General features: G+C 42.1%; 1 protein-coding gene across 1 annotated transcript in view; it reads right to left on the bottom strand.

Annotated features, from left to right (window-relative positions):
* Positions 1 to 19,552, bottom strand: part of lemd1 (LEM domain containing 1) — a 56,175-nt gene extending 36,623 nt beyond the window's left edge. The window contains exon 1 of the mRNA XM_088640380.1: positions 18,152 to 19,552. The gene's annotated coding sequence lies outside the window, so the exon portion shown is untranslated. The remainder of the gene's footprint in view (positions 1 to 18,151) is intronic.
* Between the last annotated feature and the right edge of the window lie 373 nt (positions 19,553 to 19,925).

Here is a 19,925-nt window from a genome sequence, read left to right as displayed (position 1 = left end):
GAGTGCGTTCTGGCCCCAGTGTCTCTGTCTCGCAGGCTGCTGGCGTTTTCACTGCCGCATCCTTTCCAAGTCCCTGAGCTGTTAAACTCGAGCACCGAAAAACACCAGGAGACGAGGACGGCTGCTGCTTTTATCCCCCCAAACGTTTTCAACCCATTTCCTTCTTTTTCGCTCGAGCGAATTTGGCATCAGATTGGCAGGAAGTGCCCGGTACAGGTTTGAAGACGGTAAAATGAAATCTAATACGAGACACCGCGCAATCTGAAGAAAGAAAACAAAATCTCTTCTATATTAGACGTGGAACTCCCACTGGGCTATGTCTGGAGGTAGGGGGCAAATAGCGGAAGAAATGTGTTGCCCTGGTGTTAAAGCCTTTCAGAGCATACAGAGGCAGTAGTGAAGAAGGGAGACATTTACCAAGAAACCGACGAGCGTACGTATCGAGTCGTCGAGCAGAGAGGGTGTGCATGCTTAATTGTTTTGCTGTTCATCAAGCTTTGTGAGAAACCAATAAAGGTACTGCTAGCTCTCGTGTAGAGTTTACTCGTGTACGTGGAGATGACTTATTCCACTAATATTAGGAGTACTATTCCGGCCCCACTGTATCTGATTTCGCCATATAAACAGTATATTTGGAATATGAAATAACCTATTCTAGTTCGAAATAAGAGGAATACTTGTGGTGGGATATTCCTCTAATCCTCGGAATAGTCTAGGAAGTCGGAGCCCCATTCCTAATGTGAGACAGAACGAACGAAATTGACCCACTACAGCGAGAGGCAAAGACTTGAAAATATGGCGACACGTCCCAAGAAAGGACAGCCGCGTCTTCCGACGACAAAATCGTGTGTTCTAAGGAATGGGGTTAAAAAATGGTTGTACATTATTTAGATGAAAACTAAAAAAAGTTGTAAAACTATGACACAAAATGTGCAAAAAGCTGGATTTTTGATAAAAAGGTAGACCACCGTTTCTCAGTCGTGATCTTACAGTTTTCTCGTGCCTTGTGATTTTCGCTCGAACGGAGTTCTTAATCAATTAATTTTACTGACCTTTGAACTGCATGCCTTTTAAAACTCTTAGTATTCTCTTGAATAGTAAGAGCAGCTATGAAATTATCATTAATGCTGTGTCAGAAACTGGGGCAGAACACATTCCCTCATTCTGGTTTATTGTTTTAAGGTCATTAGCAGCTGATTCTTTACATCAGTACTTGATAACCAATTAGGAGGCAATTAGTAAGTTAGGAAACATTAAAAAAAGTAATTTGGAATAGAAATATTATGTTTCTTGGAAGTAATACCCAATAATATGATTTAGGCAAAGGGGTACTCTGGGACAGAGAAATACCTCGTTCCTCATTTAAAAATCAGAAAAGTAAAAAAACATTGTTGTTAAACATTATCTTAACACCTCTCTACTAAACCATAAAAACCCACAAACCTAATTGCAATTGCTCTCCAGTTGCATTGATAAACCAGGCATGCTTGAAGGGGATGATGTATTTACCATGAAACTGCAGAATAAGAGACTCCCACAGCCAGCAGAGGAATCCTACTCTGTTGGGCCCCTGAGCAAGGCCCTTAACCCCATATAACCCCGTATAACTGGCTGACCCTGCGCTCTGACCCCAAGCTTCTCTCCCTGTCTGTGTGTCTCATGGAGAGCAAGCTGGGGTACGCGAAAAGACAAATTCCTAATACAAGAAATTGTATATGGCTAATAAAGTGATCTCCATCTCCATTCCAATGTGTGTAAATAGAACATTAAGAATATACATTCCAACCTCTGTTCCTCTGAATACTTACAATATTGAATAGCTGTTCCCTCCTAAATGGGGTGGTGTCATAAGGCAGAGCATAATCCTTTCTCCATTACAAAGCTGATTCTGACCCTGTAGATGTAACAGAAGCTCAGGTGCCTTCCTAGATGCTTATTGAAAGTCTCTCCTTAGCCGAGTTTCCACTCTGTACCCAATGGCTTTGAACCCTACATGAGATAATACATAAGATCACATAGGAATAGAAAGCCATAGAGCACAGCAGTGATCAAACAAGCTTAGAAACAGGTTCCACTGGACCTTATCTTTAGCCTTGGCAGAGACCCTAGAATACACTGGCAAAACACAAAGACAGCAGCTATCAAGAATGGCCATGTCCAGCCTGGGATTGAGGGTTTCTTCAGAAAAGTCTGAAAGTTTAAATGCAAGGAAAAACACACACACAAACCACCATCTTTATCAGGTGATGCCATTATGGAGCATTCTTTCATATTTTGTTTTGTTTTGTTGTTGAATGTAAAAGGCTGTGGTGCTAACTTGGTATTGAGGCATACATATTGCTTAATTTCTCTGTGAAAAATCCCCCAGTGACCATGCTCAGTGAAACATTCAATCCCAGCAGTTCAATTATTTGGCAAAAATGTCTGTTTCCCCATCTAGATTGGTGCATTGGGTCCATCTTAAAAGTGTTGCTCCTGTTAAAAGTTAACAAACAAGCTCAGGAGCTAAAGGTTGCTCCTATTAAACTGGTTATCAAGTCTTTTCTGCATGATTCCTTATTTGGGTGTGAAAATAATTCAAATACCACACAACCCCCCCCCCCCTTTTAAACATTTATAAGCCATTGGTGAATATCATACCACTGTTAAACATGTACAGTACCTCATGACTTGGCCAAACTGTTCTAATACAGGTCCTGATCATAGAGTACAGAGTTTTTTTTTTTTGGTTTTCAATCCATCTCAGACATTAATGACTTAAGACAACCAATTAGAAGTCAAATTACCTGTGTTCTCCCAGGCTGGAGCCAGTGTTAATTTAAAGGTCTCTCTACAACTTAGAGGAGCCCGATACTTGAGCACCAGGGTCTCCATCCCCATTTCGAGAAGGTACAGCATGCACAGAAGTCCATTGGAGTATCAGCTTCGAAGCTGTTTTCTATAATAAATATATCAAGAGGGCGTGCATATATGGGTGTTATGACATTCATATATAAACTTTCAAATATTGTCTTTTATTTTCCAATCCATACGATTTTAGAACTCTTTCCTGGTCCTAGGTGGAATGTCTTGAGTGAAATGGGAGTCCCAGTGGTAAATTTCACTAAACCAAGGCCAATGGTCTGACCAACATGTGCCTCTGTTCGAAACTCTGGGCTTCAATGGGCTTTGGAATTGTCCTTCCCCTTTTGCCCCGAGGAGAGTGTGCAATGCTAGATACACTGAAGCTATGCCTTCTCTGTTGACTACACCTGCCCTTGGTATAATCAAACAGGCCTTTTCTTCATAAGAGGAACAAAGATCGATGTAGGTATATGCAGTAGATAGCTTGTGAACAGAACGGGTAAAACAGGATAAAAAACAGACCCAAAACATCAATAATTAAAGCCCCTATGTGTACAATTAATTTTTTATGCCTGTTAGTAGTAACAAATTTGTATCTCAATATTCCATTTTTTTCCCCCAACTTCTCAGAATTTAACCATATCAGCTTAAGAAAACTCCAACATACAGCAAAAATTTCTGTAGATGCCTTTTAATACTGCACTCCCCAAATCTGTCTTCTTTCTATTCCTGAAGGTCCCCAAGAACAGATACAAAATACGGCTTTGATGACTTATCAGTACAGATTTAAAATGTACAACTTGTTATAAAGAAATTTACACTAGGAACCATAGGAGCATCTTATTAAAATTGACGTTCATTGTTTTTTCCTCTGAATTCTCAGATCATGAATTCTTATTGTAGCAACATTGTAAAATGTAGCACATTTGTAGAAAGATTTGTAGCAAATCTGTGGCATTGTAAATTTGTTGACTCTGTGTGATATTGTCAAAACATGCTTGTGCATTGTACTTACAGCCACAGTGAAACATTGTAGCAGCATTGCTGAAGTCAAAGTTAAATTACCATTATGGGAGTTCAGTAATATTCTGACTTGCTAACAGTGTATTGAACATCTCCATTTACCATCTTCTAAAAAACGTTTACAAAAGCATAACAATTCTTTACATTTTTGCAAAGTTGCTATGATCTCACATCGGATATCCCCGAACTGCAAATCTTTCTACTATCATTTTTAAATCCCCGTTATACAAAATATTGCCTAACATATTCAAGCTAGAGGTTTTCAGCAACATTTGGAATCATATTTCTAAATGATTGTGGTAGCTGGGATCTACCACATCTGGATCTGGGTATGTCTCCAAAACATGTTAATTCTGCAGAAGAAACTGTCACAATATTGACATTTCCAGAGAACGATCCCTTCCATGTCATTGTGCTCTTCACAAATAATAGGCCCTTGCTCTTATATTTATGTTTTAAGCCTTTGACAGTGAATAAATTGTCACTCTAACTGAACACATCGAACTCGAGATACACTTGGAATTTATCCTGGCCAATATACTGTTAAATACAGTAAGCATAACCAGGCTTGTGATAATAGCCAACAAGATGTTTTCAGATTTGTCTGCCCTCATTTTAAATATGCCATGTTCTGCAAACCGTCCTAACACTTTTCTGGGCAGATATCAAAGCAACAATGCAAAGAAAGAAATCCTGCAACAGATTTTGTAGTTTTCATTTTCATTTTCACAGCACAAGCCGTTTCTCCTCATTGTCTGAGAAAATTCGATGCTTTCTTTACAGCAGCAACAATCACGGTATTCATCACTAGGAGAAAATCGAGTCCCAGACCATAATTAAGACTTTGGAGATTATGCGGCGCTCTACAGAAATAGATACAGAGAATGGCTTTTTCTTATAATTCCACTCATAGATTAGCTAGGGATTGTCTAGCTACAAGGGCGAAGGACAGAAACTCAAGTTAATCTTTCTAGTAAACAACAAAGCAACGTTTAAATACACAGCTTATTAAACAATCTCTGTTTTCTTACCTTTCTGTGGGAATGCCGACATTTAATCTCTGTGCTTCCGTATGGACTGAATGTACTAATCTGTACAGATGATTGTGACTGATAAGACTGAACACTAGCTTGTTTTCTTTGGAATCATATTGGTTTAAAGTTTTTAATTTAAACCCTTTGGACGTTGACCAAAAACCCTAATGATACCAGAAATACTGGCATTGTCTATGTCAGCCTACGGGATTGTAACATTGAGATTTCATCAAATATCGCATTTTGTACCATAAATCGAAAACACATTTAAAAAAAAAGATCATTTTTTACTTTGAAAAATGAAAATCATGTAGCTTAATTTAAACCACCGAAAGGAATCTATCAAAGTCAGTATGTGACGGGAAACAATGCACAAAAAATCGGACAAACCGAATATTTAGTACACGAGTCCGAATATACTCGAGATCGGGAGTCTATACTTTTGCGCGCAAAAACAGACGGATGGCGACAACAAACGCAGCGAACCGGAATGCGCACAGAGAACTGACGCGCGCTAAACGGGCACTGATCTCGGAAAGTACTTCAACTTTTACAGTTTCGTTTGGTGGAAATATATACATTCTCAATTTCTTTAGTTGCATTTATCTTACGCTTTCTATTGGAAAAATAAAGTAAACGTTTTGTCATGATGTGTAAAGGTTTAGTGTAATGAGAGAGATGCGGTGATATTTTTCCTTTACGTTTTGAGCATAAACAATTGACTCAAAAACTCTAATGATTTGTACCGTTAGAATCACTAACTCTTATTAAGACAGATTAGTCAGGGTAGGAAAAAACCAAACCTGTTATTTTGCAATGTTTAATTCACATCGATTTGAATTTTCAAAGCCCTGACCACAACCCCATTATATATGAACAGCCAATATGAAGTATAGAGGCTAATCCATCACATCCACCAATCACATCTAATTGATTCATTGTCAGGAGCTCCCCGTCATTAATATTACCTGTTCCTCTTCGCACATCTAAGATACAAAGCTACTTTTTGTACATCAAAATACAGATCTGTCTGGGTTAGGTTTCTGCACAAAGAAGAAAAAACACTGGGTAAAAAAGAGCAGGACAATGAAAATGTTCAAACGTTTGCACGGAAATCTACGATCTCTTATGTATGACCTTACACTGCCGTATGAACTGTAAAACTGGCAGCCAGATTGTTTAAATAAAAAATGTGGCCAGGAATTGAAATTAAAACCTAACAATAGAAACACCCGCAAACTGAATTCAGAAACAGTAATAGGTTCCTCTTCCGTGACATGAGAAAAGCACTTTAATCTCGAGAATAAAACTTTCCATTTTCGCCTTAGGTACAATTGTCAGAAGACTGAAGGATCTGTTCTGAAGATACGAACAGCAGGGAAAAAACTCCTTAAGAATTTAATAATACCAAAGACCTTCATATTCATACTCCGATTCTGTCATTACAGGAGTTTGAGTCTGAGGGACAAACGCCAAAGACATTAACAGGCAGTTTCACAGACAAACATCCAAAAACCACCCAACTGCAGAATAAACCATTTCCATGCTGATGATTTCTATCATCATATTATTGTCATTTTATCATATTTTTCTGTTCCGAATTAAATTAGCACCTAATGTAAGCGAACACAAATTAATATATGATAATGACATAATCATGAATGTTGATAAGCCCCGGAACTAGGATAACAGTTTTACCGTCGCAGTTTGTTTCTAATATTTGGGTGTCCCTTTTAGAAGCCTTAGAAGTATGATTCTCCTCTTTGCATTGACCGGAAAGATCTCAGATCCTTCCTTTTCCCCCAAAATATTCTCATTTTAGCGTCCCGATTTAAAACAACCGAGAATTGCAAGTCGGCTTGCTGTTGTCGCTCAGACTCCTCGAAAATCCGATAGTGAGAAGGATTCCTCTCTACGGTAGGAAGATGACATCATATTCAGGGAATAAAGTGAGCAACGGGTTTCTCCCAGATCCAGGTACAGATTGTTTCAGCATGCCTAGAATATACCTTCCTCTGGGCTCCTGCTCTGTCTGCCCCCCATAAAAAGCTGCCGCTATATAAACAGAGGTGGTAAATGAAAGAAAAAAAACAACAAAAACGATATATAAAAAGTGGACACTCCTCTTTTTTCTGTGTTTAACGCAAAACGCTAAAAATGCTTCATCTCCGTTTGCTGCGAGACACATAGTTGCGCCACAGTCTTCCCGACTGCAGTCTATCCGCAGGTAAATCGAGACTAACCCTGCCCCTGCCTGAGTTCAAAAAAAGTTAAAAATGCCATAGCTGTTCTAACACAAAGGCAGTGAGAGGAGTACAGAGGCAGTGTTTGTGCACTTTGTATCTAGTGCGTGTCTAAGATATTTGAGGCACCGGGGGGCCAGGTATTTGTCACTCAGTGCTCACTACTCCTTTGCTGTTTCTCAGTCCTAGGCAACAAAGACCTCATTGAGGAGACTTCTTTTCTGCCCGCAGAGGGACAAAGCTCTTTGTGGGGCTCTCCAGCGCCAAGCTTTCAGGAGAACTGCTTCCCGGGGTCTGGATTACCCCCTGCTCCCTGCTGAGGTATTGGGAGGGGGACGTGTGTTTTGTTGGAGGTGGGGAGGAGGGGGGGGGTGATACAAAATATGTAATGTTGCCTTCCTGGCTTCTAAATAAGACGCTATTGTTTAACGCCCGTACTGCAGGCGCTTGCTTCTTAACGCCCTCTTGTGGTGGGAGCGTGACAAAAACAACCAGAGACCGTCCCCGATGACGTCACAATCAGCCCAAAAATTCCACTTTCACAAGATCTCTGAAATAAAGGTACCGTACTTCCCTGCATGCAAATGGAATGGTAGTTAATCCCTGCAGTGTTTTTCTATAGCCCTGTAACAGACTCAGGCCTCTAGTGTTTACCTGTTCAAGAACTCTACTTCTCTCAGACACAGCAACATCTTGTGTTTGGTATGAAGTTTGTGACATGAAGGTGGCTCAAAGATCAGGGCTGCAGTCTCACACAAACCATAACTACATTTCTTACCTCATGTTCTAACTTGACTCAAATTCGGAATAAAGATCTTGAATAGACATATTATCTATCCCCAGATAACTTTGATTGGTGCCACTCCTACTTCGTGCAATCTGTCTCTTCAAAGCCAAAGATGTAACCAATAACACTGTGGCACAACATCACTTTTCCACAGTCTCAGATGGTTCCCTGAGCAGAACGACTCAAACAAGCAGAAACCTATGTCGAGTTCCTATAGCCTGCTGCAGCTTTGTCACCAGAGGTGAACTCTCTCTTCTGAAGGACAGGAGAAAAGTCCCTGGTGCCCAGCAGAGGCTGTGAGCTGTGCAGTCTGGCACCTCCTATCTGTAACTCCCAGTAACTGCTGATAGCGTGTTTCCTGGTGCAAACAGGCAGTGGGATGATAAGACATTGCATTAATATACTTCCCATCTCAAAGGAAAGGACCCATTTCCACATCTGAAGGGCAGCACCCAGCCGGGTGACATGTGGCAGCTGTTTTGTACCAGCAGTCCTACTGTACAACAGATTAGGCAGAGACATCAACTGAATTGTGGGGGACTCAGAGAGAGATTTAACCAGAACACAGGGGTTAACACCCTTAATCTTCCAAGCAATGCCATGGAATCTTCCTTCATTTCACATGAAGTACAGTCTCACCTGCAGCGCAGTATCCAGAGTCACTGCAGGGGGTCATTAGATTAGAAAACCTGGTTCAGAATAAAAACACAACCTACTCATCCACCAACAACACGTACAGCAGCAACTTGTTCTCCATACTGGTCTCCTATACAGGTACTGACCAGGCCCAGCCTTGCCTAGCTTCTGAGATTTGATTTGAAAGTGGGCTAGAAAGTGGCAATGCTGCTGACACTGTCTGATGGCCTGTCAGAGCAAGCCAGATCATTTTCAAGTGTCTTGCCACAACCTGTCTGCTGTGTAACAGTAGCACTCAGTGTTAGTTGATGTTTGCACAAGTCAGCCACATTTAAGCTAATGGCTTAAGGACAGGTAGGCAGAGTCCTCTGGGCTCACAATGAAGGATGCACAGAACTTGTATGTATCCAAACACCGATATAGATAAAATGCGTTTGTAGATAAGAGATATCCATCCATTTTCTAACTGCTTCACCCATCCCTGCAAGCAATGGGCACAAGGCGGGATACATCCTGGAATGTTTGCCAATCCATTGCAGGGCAGACAGACAGAAACACAGACATGCCCACACTCACACCAGCACCAATTTTCCCAGAAGCCAATTCACCTACCAGCATGTCTTTGAACTGTGGGAGGAAATCAGAGCACCTGGAGGAAATCCACACTAACAGGGTGAGAACATACAAACTCCACACAGATAGCACCCCAGGGATTTAACTCAGGGTCCCAATACCGTGAGGCAGCAATGCTCACCACTGCTCCACTGGGCCAACCTGGCCTGAGATATTTTGTTACCTTATTTATTGAACCTGAATTGAATTTTTGCCTTATGTTTTAAATTTGAAACTAAACTAATGAAGAAAGGTGCAGACCACAATCATCTTATCCCATTGACACCTTTCACTACGCAACTTTCTCACAAACGTAAAAGAAAATGACACACAAACCGAGCGATACCTACAATTGGACATCCTGGGACTATAACACTACAGCAAGAAAGTTTAAGTAAAGAAGGGTATCCGACTCTCTGTGCAATGAAATAAAGAGCTTGTTTTACATCTGAAAGAGGAAGTGCTGTCAACTTGAGATAGATCTTTTTAATCTCAACAGAGAGAATGAAAGCCGTCTGTCCCACATAGCTCACTGTCATCATTTAACAATAGATGTCAGCTGAGAGAGCTGGCAATAATTCAACTTAAGAGCATAAGAAAACAAAAAAAAGTGCACAAGAGAGGCTCATCCAGTTCCCGGCTGTTTATTGATCAAAGGGCGTCATCAAGCAGCTTCTGGAAAAATCCTCACACACAGGCCCCCCGTTAGAGCTGAGAAGACTCACAGAAGAGTTGCGTGGTAGAGCAAGCGTTCCCCTGAACTGGATTCTCTCATTCTTAAGGAATTCTGTTAATCCCCGTTTGTGATTCCTTCAAAATCACATGAAGTGAACAGTGCTCAAGGCAGGAGACATATTTCTCAGCTTTTATCCTTTTAGTTGCAGTGAAGGTTCTCTGCCCATAAGTACAGACCCCCACCCTCTATAGGAAATTAAAGTTTCCACCGGCTACTCTTAGCATCTTGCTCCAAGGCTGGAGTTTCCTTTGCATAATGTAATCATCACTGGTAGATCACATGGCTCTAGAAATAAGAGGAGGGTTTTGGAGGAATTTTGTTGATGGAAGAAACCTCTAGATTAAGCAGCTATTCCATAAATAAGACCCTTAAGTACAAGGCTGGACACTCAGACGAGGTTCCTTTCAGGACAAATTTAGAACAAGCATCTTGACAAGTGCCTTTAAAAACCGAAGAATATGAAGTTTTCTGGGGCACGCATAGCCTTCTCATGAAAACACCAAATTCTCCGCAAGGTAATTGCAGGAGTGAGTTTTCGTTTAACTTTCCTCTCCATCTATTAATTAAAACAGCTTCTCTCGTGGGACAGATCGGTTAACTCAGTCAAATCGCTTTGAGACTCAGCATTTTCAAGTATGTAAAAGGAGTTATCAAAACACACTGACACCTTGCAACACAGCTCGTGAGTGAAACTCGGTCAGCCCACACAGAAAAGTATTTTAACCGTGAAAGCCCAATAATTTAGTTGCATAACTTCATAATTATACCAGCACACTCTGTGATGCTACATATACAGTATATCTCAATTATATTTGCATTAAACTCAATTAGTTTTTTTAATTCATTTTTGGGATTTTTCAGTCATCCCTGTGCCTCTCATCACGGCCCCTTGCTTTCTCTGTTCTTTTTTAGTCTCTTTCTGTCTCTCCCTCACGTTGATCAAAGTGGATTCTTGGGGCTGCGGTATAATTGAGGCAGATTTGAGATTTTTTTTTTTGTCTGAGGCTTCAAAGACCTAGCCGCCTACACAACCACACATTCATACATATGTGCGTGCAGACTGGTGCACACACACCCCCACACCCTTTCACGCGCACACCTCCATACTCGGTGGGCTCAGCTCCTCTAGATTCAGGAAAGATTTAGGAAAAACTAAAATCGCAGCCACAGCTCCTGGCTGTGGTCCCTATTATAGGGAGAAAGAACAAAGTCAGCAATCAGAATAAATGGGACTAACAGCACATCACCTCACATTAATTAAGCATCCAAACAGTTGGGAGATGATGGATACCCATTTGCCATGCCATAGGATTTGGGATCAATAACACTGTGAAAAATGTTGGCATTGCCTGACCCAAGCCACCTCTGCAGCTGTTTACAGCACCACCTGCAGTCAAAGCTCGTTTTGTCGTCCCTTCAAAAGGCAAAAATATGTATTTTTTAAACTAATATTGAAATCTTGTTTTGAAATGCATCATGGCAGCCTGACGTAGGCAGGTAACAGTGATTTATCACCCTTGTTTCTGCAAAACGGTGGTAGCTAAATCAAGGTCCATAAATCAAGATCCACAGCTTCCCTGCAATGATCTTTGGAGGACGATTCAAGGGACTTCAGAGTAGCATTGTGCTACTTTCACAGATCCAAATCTAGAATACAGAAGTTATTGACTCACTTCAGATTTTGCCGGGACCTGGCTGATGAGTCAGTCGATTCACAGAAAAATACAGCAATGCATTTCAGGAATTGTGCTTTTGGAAAGACCGTTAATCAAAGGGGGGTGGGGGGGGGGCACTTGTGCTGGTTAGAAATGTCTCCAGTGTCAGAAAGTTGTTCTCTTGCACAGGATTAGCTGACGGAGCACTGAGGGTTTCTGGGTCACCTGCCCATTAGCGTATTGCTGGACCTCCTGTGGGGGCTGTGGATTAGTCGACTTCCCAAACGAGGTGTAGGAGGGCTGAGTCAAAAGAGCTCCTCCAGTTCAAAGCTGTCCATCCCTTTTCCACACACACACGCAGGCGCGCACACACACACACTCAATGACAAACTGTTACACCTGCTGAGGCTCTCAATAATTCAACCCCCAGATTTCTAATGTTCAGGACCTCCTACCACTACTTCCAGTGTTTCATTCATCCTGTCTGAAATTCCAGGGCTTTCCTGACAGCTCCGCATTAATCTGTGCACAGCTGCCTGTGTGTGAACCCATCTGTCTGTGTGCCTGTGTGTTCAAGCTGAACACCATATTCCATCAGATAGAACAGATTAGTCAGGTCATTTCAATTTTTTTTTTCTTAGCAAGACGCTTTTGCCTTTTTCCTTAACTGGTGGGATAGAAGGTGAAAACAGGTATCGTTACATTGTGCGAAGTCTTGAAATTTACCTTGGGTTTTTTCTTACTGGAATAATGCTAATTAAAATGAAAATTGAAACATGTTAGGCAAATAAGATTTCACAATTGGGAACATTCTGTTCATTTCTTAGGCTCGAATCTGAAGTGAAGCAAAGCAAAGAGTACTTCTGGGTGGATTTCGAAAATAGCGCCCTGGAACAGAAAGTTCTGCCAATGAATAAATCAGTGACTGGAGCTTGTTATGGCTCACGCGGGGTGCTGGAGTGACTTTCTGATGAGAGAGCTGCTGTCCTCCCCTGCTCTCCACTCCCACTCCCCATCCCACTCTGTGTCACTGAGGCCCTGATGCAGGCACCCCCCCACACACACAACCTGCCCAGGATTGCTGCTGTACACACGGGTACCCCAAGCGTAACAGTACAGTTAGTTCTACAGCAGGGGTCTCTCCATACCTGCTGCTGGAGAGCCCCAGTCCAGCAGGTTTCAGAGGTAGCCAATAAATCTTAAATTTCTAGAGGCCTGGAACAAATTTAACTATGATCAATTAAACAGATGGCGCAATCCATTAAGTAAATTACAGATCATTTGGAAAAAACAATTAGAATAACCTCCAGCCTTCAAGGACCAGTGATCCTTTCATTATGACATTATGGGTTTAATTGATCAATTGCTTAAACATGTGTCCCTTATCTTTCAATAACAGGTAATTTATGGTGACCCATATACAGTAAATAACCTGATTGTGACTCTTCAGGACCAGGGTTGGGGACTCCTGAACTAGAGGGACAACATTGGGGTTCGGTGTAGAGTCTGGGAGTTTTCAATTTCAGGTTTGGGGTTGGTATATTTCAATTAGCTCTGATGTATGTTTTTAAAGGGGAACTGTAGTTCCAATTTCTCATAGCAGTTTCTAAATCTCGGTAACAAAATAAGTTAATTGATGCATAGAAACGTTTTACAAATGTCAAATTAAGCACAAAATTGTGAACTTTGTGAAAGTACTATGTCGCCATGTTGTTGCCAAAGGAGAGAGTGAGAGTTCCCACTAGCTGTGACATCATGCGGCCCTTCTCGCTCACTAGTCATTCGAATGTCACTAATGTCACTCATGTAATTCACTCGTACATCTCATTAAGTTCAGGTTGTGCAGCAGATATTTTACCGCAGAAAGTTTCCAATCTGCATGCAGAGTTAACAAGCAAGTTCCATTTATAGGCAAAACCAAGAGCAATATTTCTGTTGGATTAAAGAGATGTATTCACAAGCCTGCTTGTTTACAATGTAATAAAAAAGCAGACTGCTTCACATCACCAGACGTTTGTTGCCTTGTTCTGAATCACAGAATATGGACTGCACGTACCCGGAAATTTAATAGATAGTGTGATATGTGGATATTTTACAAGTTACCATGTACATTTTACGTTAATTGTGGTTTGAAAAGCACTCATCAATGCTGATTCTTTCCAACCCCAAAATTTAAAAATAGGATTGCAGTTCTCTGTTTAATAGGTTCAAATTCCATGGCTCAGGTGTGAATTGTACAGTTTTACTGTCCGTAACCATGCAGTGACACCTTACATGCCATTCAGATATACAACAGTCTCTTCTAAAGCCTAGAACACAAACCTTTATTACGGCCTTCCTTATAACTTCCTACAATGATAAGTACTGGCCATCAGGAGAGCCAATCTAGTGTTATTTAACTCTTTATCTCCCTACAAAGCTAACAAATGAAGAAAACATTGGCATGAAATATAACGTCATTGGGAGCTCTGCTTGTTTTTCCTGTACCTGTACACAGTTACAATCTGTAACGTCCCCTTCCTCCTCTAAAATCAACTGCTGTGAGAAACAGGTAAAAGGATACAGTCGTTCTTCACTACAGCGTTTTCTTAGGACAATTATGCTGAAAATGATCTTTTACAAAACCACACAATAAAAACGTAGGTAATCTAAAGTTTCATACCAGCAGAGCTGTTATAAACATCTACAAAGCTATACTTGTGCACTCTCTTCTAGAAAAGAAACAAGAGCATCCCTTCTTTTCCCGTGAATCCCCAAGCTGGCAGACCGCGAGGGGTATGAGCCTACTGTGTGTAACCAGTGTTATCAGCAGTAACCCTGGGTTATCCTGTTTCCCCTTTACCACTGAGTTACCATGATTTTAAGGGGGCTGTTACTGTTACTGTTACTGCTGTTACTTTTAAGGAGACTGTTACTGCTGCGAGACCAACAAAATGGCTTGCACATTCTGCACAACCTTATTCTGTATATTACAAGGGGTCAAACCTGCAACTTCTGTTTGTTTGCATGAAACACAAGAGCTCAAATCACACATATTGCACTTGTAGCAGGGTGACACCACAGAACAGGCAAGTTGATGTGGTTTAAAAAAATACTCAAATCTAGAGAATCAGGTTGCCTATTCTGCATCCACAAAAACCCTGGCATTACTCAACCTTCATATCATTTGCAATAATTGTTTTTCGGTATTTACCCACAAAATGTTATCAGCAGCTGTTACTTTATGACCTCCCCACCCCTCAGTACTATTCACCTTCTGTCATGCTACATCCCGAGAAGAGACATTCTGGAAAAGAGGTGCATTCCTCATTGATGCTACGACGAAAAGCTGCGGTAGACTGTGTTTCACCAGTTGTTTCATTAAGAGTTTTATAGGTATTGTATTAGTCATCAGTTTAATACATCTATTAATCCTTGTTGCATGTTATGTAGTCCAAGGTATGTGTGAGTTTTTTTCAGATGTCTTTCTTTCCAAAGAAGATCAGAAACTGCATGGAAGGGCAGGGTGGCAGTTCCAGAACTCTAGATTCATCTCAGAATGTAACTGACAGGAAGAATTCTGCTCAGTCTGGAGGCAATGGGCTGTCACCAAGATGTACTACTGGTTCATCTCCTCTCCAAATGAAATATCCAGAACAGGAAAATATTTTTCCTCTTATACTCCAAATCATAACTGACTACAAAAAACAAGCTGTTTAAAAATCAATTGGAAACTTTCATTTTTGATTAGTTCATTTAAGGTCAAAGACATCCTACGCCAATAACTAAAAAAGCTGTATCACATATTCACAAATGGTATGTTTTGTTTACTGGCAATCATTCCTGTTTAGTATTTTCAAAGAATTTCACAACCTAGAGTTGAGATTGTTCACAACCTTCAGTATAAATGGGGAAAAAAAAAACTAAAATAGAAACTATAAGAAAAAATATTTTCCTTTTAACTTCCATCACTCCAACAGCACGGTTCCTTCTAGTTTGTCATTTGGCCCCCCTTCCGTTGTATCTCTTTAAACCCGAGAGGTTAATGTAATCGGAGGTCCTTTAACTGGGATGCGTGAGGCGGCTGGTGGGTGTGTATCGCCTATACAGGACACCTCCCAGCTGCCCGGTTCCTACAAGTCCCTCCACATAAGGCAAGCAAACTTCAAAGAGTGACATGATGCTCACCGGTGCAGGACACTGCTCTTTAAAGACTCCTGCCTGTGTCTCCGCAGGCTCACATAACAGGCTTCAATAATGCAGGGGCAGCTATTAGACTTCCATGGAAACAGCTCAGACATGCATTAGTCCTTCTCTCCTGAACATGATTAACTCTGGGCTTACATCTTGATGCCCACTGACTGAGATCTAATATATCCTGCTTGACCCCACAGCACACCGCTGTAGCACTGTGGCACAGTTTGACAGCAGCATGGCTCCTCGAAGCCTGAGCTCATCGGGGCTCAGAACCTAAGTCAAGGATGTTCCTGGTCCATAATGGGATCAGAAACTGCTAAGGAAAACCAGGCTGCTGTTATAAGTGGTGGTGGTGGTGGTGGACCAGTAGGTGGTGCTCTTCCCTCTGGCCCAGAATTTCCCCAATATTATGACAGGAAATCTTGTAAAGGAGGTGCTTAACATCTGAAGAGATGTTAAAACAAGGTATCAACTTCTTGGCTATTCAAGATCTCCCTGTACTGTTAATAAGAGGAGAGGGTGTTAAGCCTAAAGTCCTGCTTACATTTTGCTCAGGCCTTGAACAATCTAGCCTTCCTGGATTTTCCCCTGAATTATTTTGAGAAGTATCTCCTTATGTCTCCCTCGATCTGCTGTTTAGTGGTGGAAGAGGTGGTTCACCATGATGTAGGACTACTTTGGTCAATCACATCACTTTCAGTAACCACTTAGCCAGTTCTGGGTTACAGTGGCCTGGAGCCTGTCCAGAGAACCGCTGGGCGCAAAGCAGGATGCACCCTGGGGCACAGGGCACAACTTTGGTAAATGTGGTAAATGCTATTAATTGTAATTAATCTACTGACTGCAATGCCTAACCCAGAGATAAACTGCAGTGGTACAAATTTGGTCTGATGTGTAGATCACGATTTACAACACTGCATTTTCGTGAAATTCCTCAGAACATACTATCACGTTGCAAATACACTTATGTGTATGAATGTGTACACGATATTGTTTAAATAACTGTCTATATTAGTGTATTTGTGTATATACTGTATTCCCAGTGGGCTCCAGACATGAATCTAAGATATAGATTAAAATAACATTTATGCAACGGGTGGATAATATTCACAGTCCCATATTCTCTAAAATCTGTTTTTTTTTTTAATCAGATAAACCCAAGTATAAAAAAACGTTTAATTTATATTACACGTTTTAAAAAGAAATTGAAAAGAAAAAAACATTTGGTTTCACATTTAGCTCTGTGAAATAAAAGTTAAAACTTCGGTATCCTTTATGTGTTAAATGGGAGCATTAAAATGATGGCGGATCGGATCAGACCGAATTGAGTTTTTACGTGGATTAGGTAGAATGAGGGACCGGGCTGTCCGTTTTTTACCCTTGCCGGAAAGTCCAAAAATAGAGGGAATATGGATCCACTCGCAAACCACGCATTGAATCCGGAGTTGCGCCCCACACACAGTTCTAAAAATATAATGGCGGAAAAGGTGACAAATTCAAGCCCCCTTTTCTGGTTTTCATTTAGCAAATAAGAAATCCGTGAGGCACTCAGTAATTTCGCTAGAGAACATCATTGTACCGGACACTTCAAGCTGACTTTCGGGTTTTACGGAAAAAACGGCATCAAGAGTAAAATCGGGAGCCTCGGGCGCTCGTACGGGGAAGTTCTTTTCTCCAGGAAGGCGGCGTCTGCCGTCGCGGGTCGGCGGTCTAGTTTTCTCATTGTGCCGCATCTGTGTTGCGGCTTATGTTTCGAGTTTTTTTTTTCTTGACAAGCAATGCGCACGGCTGCTTCGCGACTGAGGATCTTTCCCCGCGAATTCACCAAGTTAGCCATCACTGCCCGTCAGATGCCTCTGCTCAAGTGAGAATTAAATCTAACTCCCTGCCCCAGGGCAAATGGATGCCCAGTCTTCGTACGCGGCTCTGTATCAATGCCTCTTGGAGCAGAAATGTATGTTTAGTTACAATGCATCAAGATCAGGACCTTGGTAAACCCCACTAAAACACCAAATGGCTGAACTATGTTATGCGGTGACTATGTGTAATTCAGGATTAGATATTTGCGCTCATTGCCATTGCTGTGCATTTCGAATCCGCCTTTTGTTAAAAACAAAACCTCAAGACGTTGCTATAAACCTATGCTTACAACGCAGTCGATACATTGTCTCAAACCAAGGTAAACGCCAATGCTCGACCTGAGGTGCCTTTATCGCTGCACTGTCGCACATACACGTATGTTGGTGTTACTATCTGCTTCTCAGTGTGAATCCGGGTTTAACTGTTAAGTGCAACCACATACCATGTACATCGCATGTTTCCTCATGTTACGAAACACACACACAACGAGAGAAAGAGTATACTGGACAGCGCGGTAATATCTATGGATCGCATCTTATACTTACCTAGGTTTCCTTCTCCTCTGCCTCCGAGCTGGGGGGAAGAACTGGCCTCCCCACAGCCGACACTGTAGTGAGAGACAATGAGAGGGAGAGAGACAGAACAGGAGAGTGAGAGAGCGAGCGAGCGCAGGAGACTGGCAGAGAGAAGCCGGAGAGGGTCTGGAGTAGTCAGCCAATCAATGTGAAAATCTGTAAAGGACAGTCTGACGGGACGTCGCCGGATTAACGATTAGGAGCTTTCACTTGTGGACGGAGGGAAAAAAAGGGGGCTCTTTGGGAATAAAAAAAAAGAAAAAAAGCAAGAAAAGAAAAACGGTCCCAGCCAAACCCGTCTCCCTCTCCTTTTAAAAAAAAATCAGCCTTTTACTTCAAACTTGGCAGTGTGCCTTCGCCTAGACTCGTAGAAAAAAGGGGGTTTAAGAGACGAGAGAAAGGATTACGTCTCCCCTGCGGTTGAAACCCAGTTTGAGAGCTGGGCTAAGTGGACAGCAGTTACTTGACGTACTTGGTATCTTGTGGGGGTTCACTGAGACCTGAAGTAGTTTTTTTGTTTTTGTTTTTTTTCATTTGTTTTGGCCGCTCATTCCTGCTCCTTCCTTTCCTGGCATTTTCTGCTAACGGTACCAGAAACTATTCGCCAGGTTTACACCTACACGGCACCAGGGAGAGTCCCCGCTTTCCCCGCGATAAAAGTTCGACCACAAAAACGAAAGTCTGTGTTAAGAATTTTCTCGCCTTTTATAATACGGGACACAAACATCTAAAATAAGTCTTGTCGTAGGCTGTTTGTAGTTATCCAAGATACTAGACACCAATAAAGACACTTCCGAGGTAGCACCAGGTGTCTTTTGCGAATCGTTTGAACTGATAAAAGTGACAGGAGCACAGTGGAAGCAATCTCCGGCTCCAATTATTCGGTCTGAAAAGCAGAGGGGGGAAAAAGTTCTTTGAGTCTTCTTGTAGGGGAATTAATTAGATTGAAAGTTCTTTCAGGTTGGCAGCCCTCAGAAACCTGAGCAATTAGCTTCCGCTATTCTTCCAAGTTTTTTTTTCTCCTCTTCTTTCGATGGAGAGCGGGACATGGAAGGAAAAAAAAAACTTGTCTGAAGTGAATTGAGTTCCAGCGCTTTGACAGAGGGGTAGGTGAATTCTTTTCCTGGGCTTTCTGAGTCGGCCTCCCTTGGTCTTAATCCTTCTGTGTCGAAACGGAAGGTCTCGGAGCCACGGAGCGCGGAGAGTCAGGAGAGAGGAGCGCAGGTGTCGTCTCCTAGCGAGGCAGCCGGGACTGTCTTGACTCTTCGTGGTTTCCACGGTGTGGCTGTTATTCAGTCCTTTTCTCCGCGGCGATAGATTGAGTGGGAAATCGGGGTGTGGGAAAGAGAAAAAAAAGGGGGGGGGGGGTAGAAATAAAGAACAAGAAAGAGGGGGTAGAGGAAAAGAAGAAAGAGATGGGATAGCAACGTGGGGTGATGGCGGTTGAACTGGGGGGGTGAGGAGGGGGGGGATGGGGGCGGCGGGTGGCGCGGGTGGAGGGAAGAAGAGAAAGGGAGAGAGACGGGGGGTGGCTTGGTCGTTCATCTCCCACACCAGAGAAAGAACAGAGAGAAAATGAAGTGATGGTGGTGATTCAGCTGGCAGCCTCCTGCCTCCTTCCTCCTCTGCAAGCTCTCTCCTCCCTCTCTCTCTAACTGCATCAGCAGCACCTAGAAAACTCTGCCTGCCTAGCTCCCCCTCCCCTCCTCCAGCTCTCTCTCACACACACACAAATACACACGCT

The sequence above is a fragment of the Lepisosteus platostomus genome, chromosome 7, assembly GCF_059453375.1.
Source record: "Lepisosteus platostomus isolate fLepPlt1 chromosome 7, fLepPlt1.hap1, whole genome shotgun sequence".
Classification (NCBI taxonomy): domain Eukaryota; kingdom Metazoa; phylum Chordata; class Actinopteri; order Semionotiformes; family Lepisosteidae; genus Lepisosteus; species Lepisosteus platostomus.
This window is presented reverse-complemented; position numbering and strand designations above follow the sequence as displayed.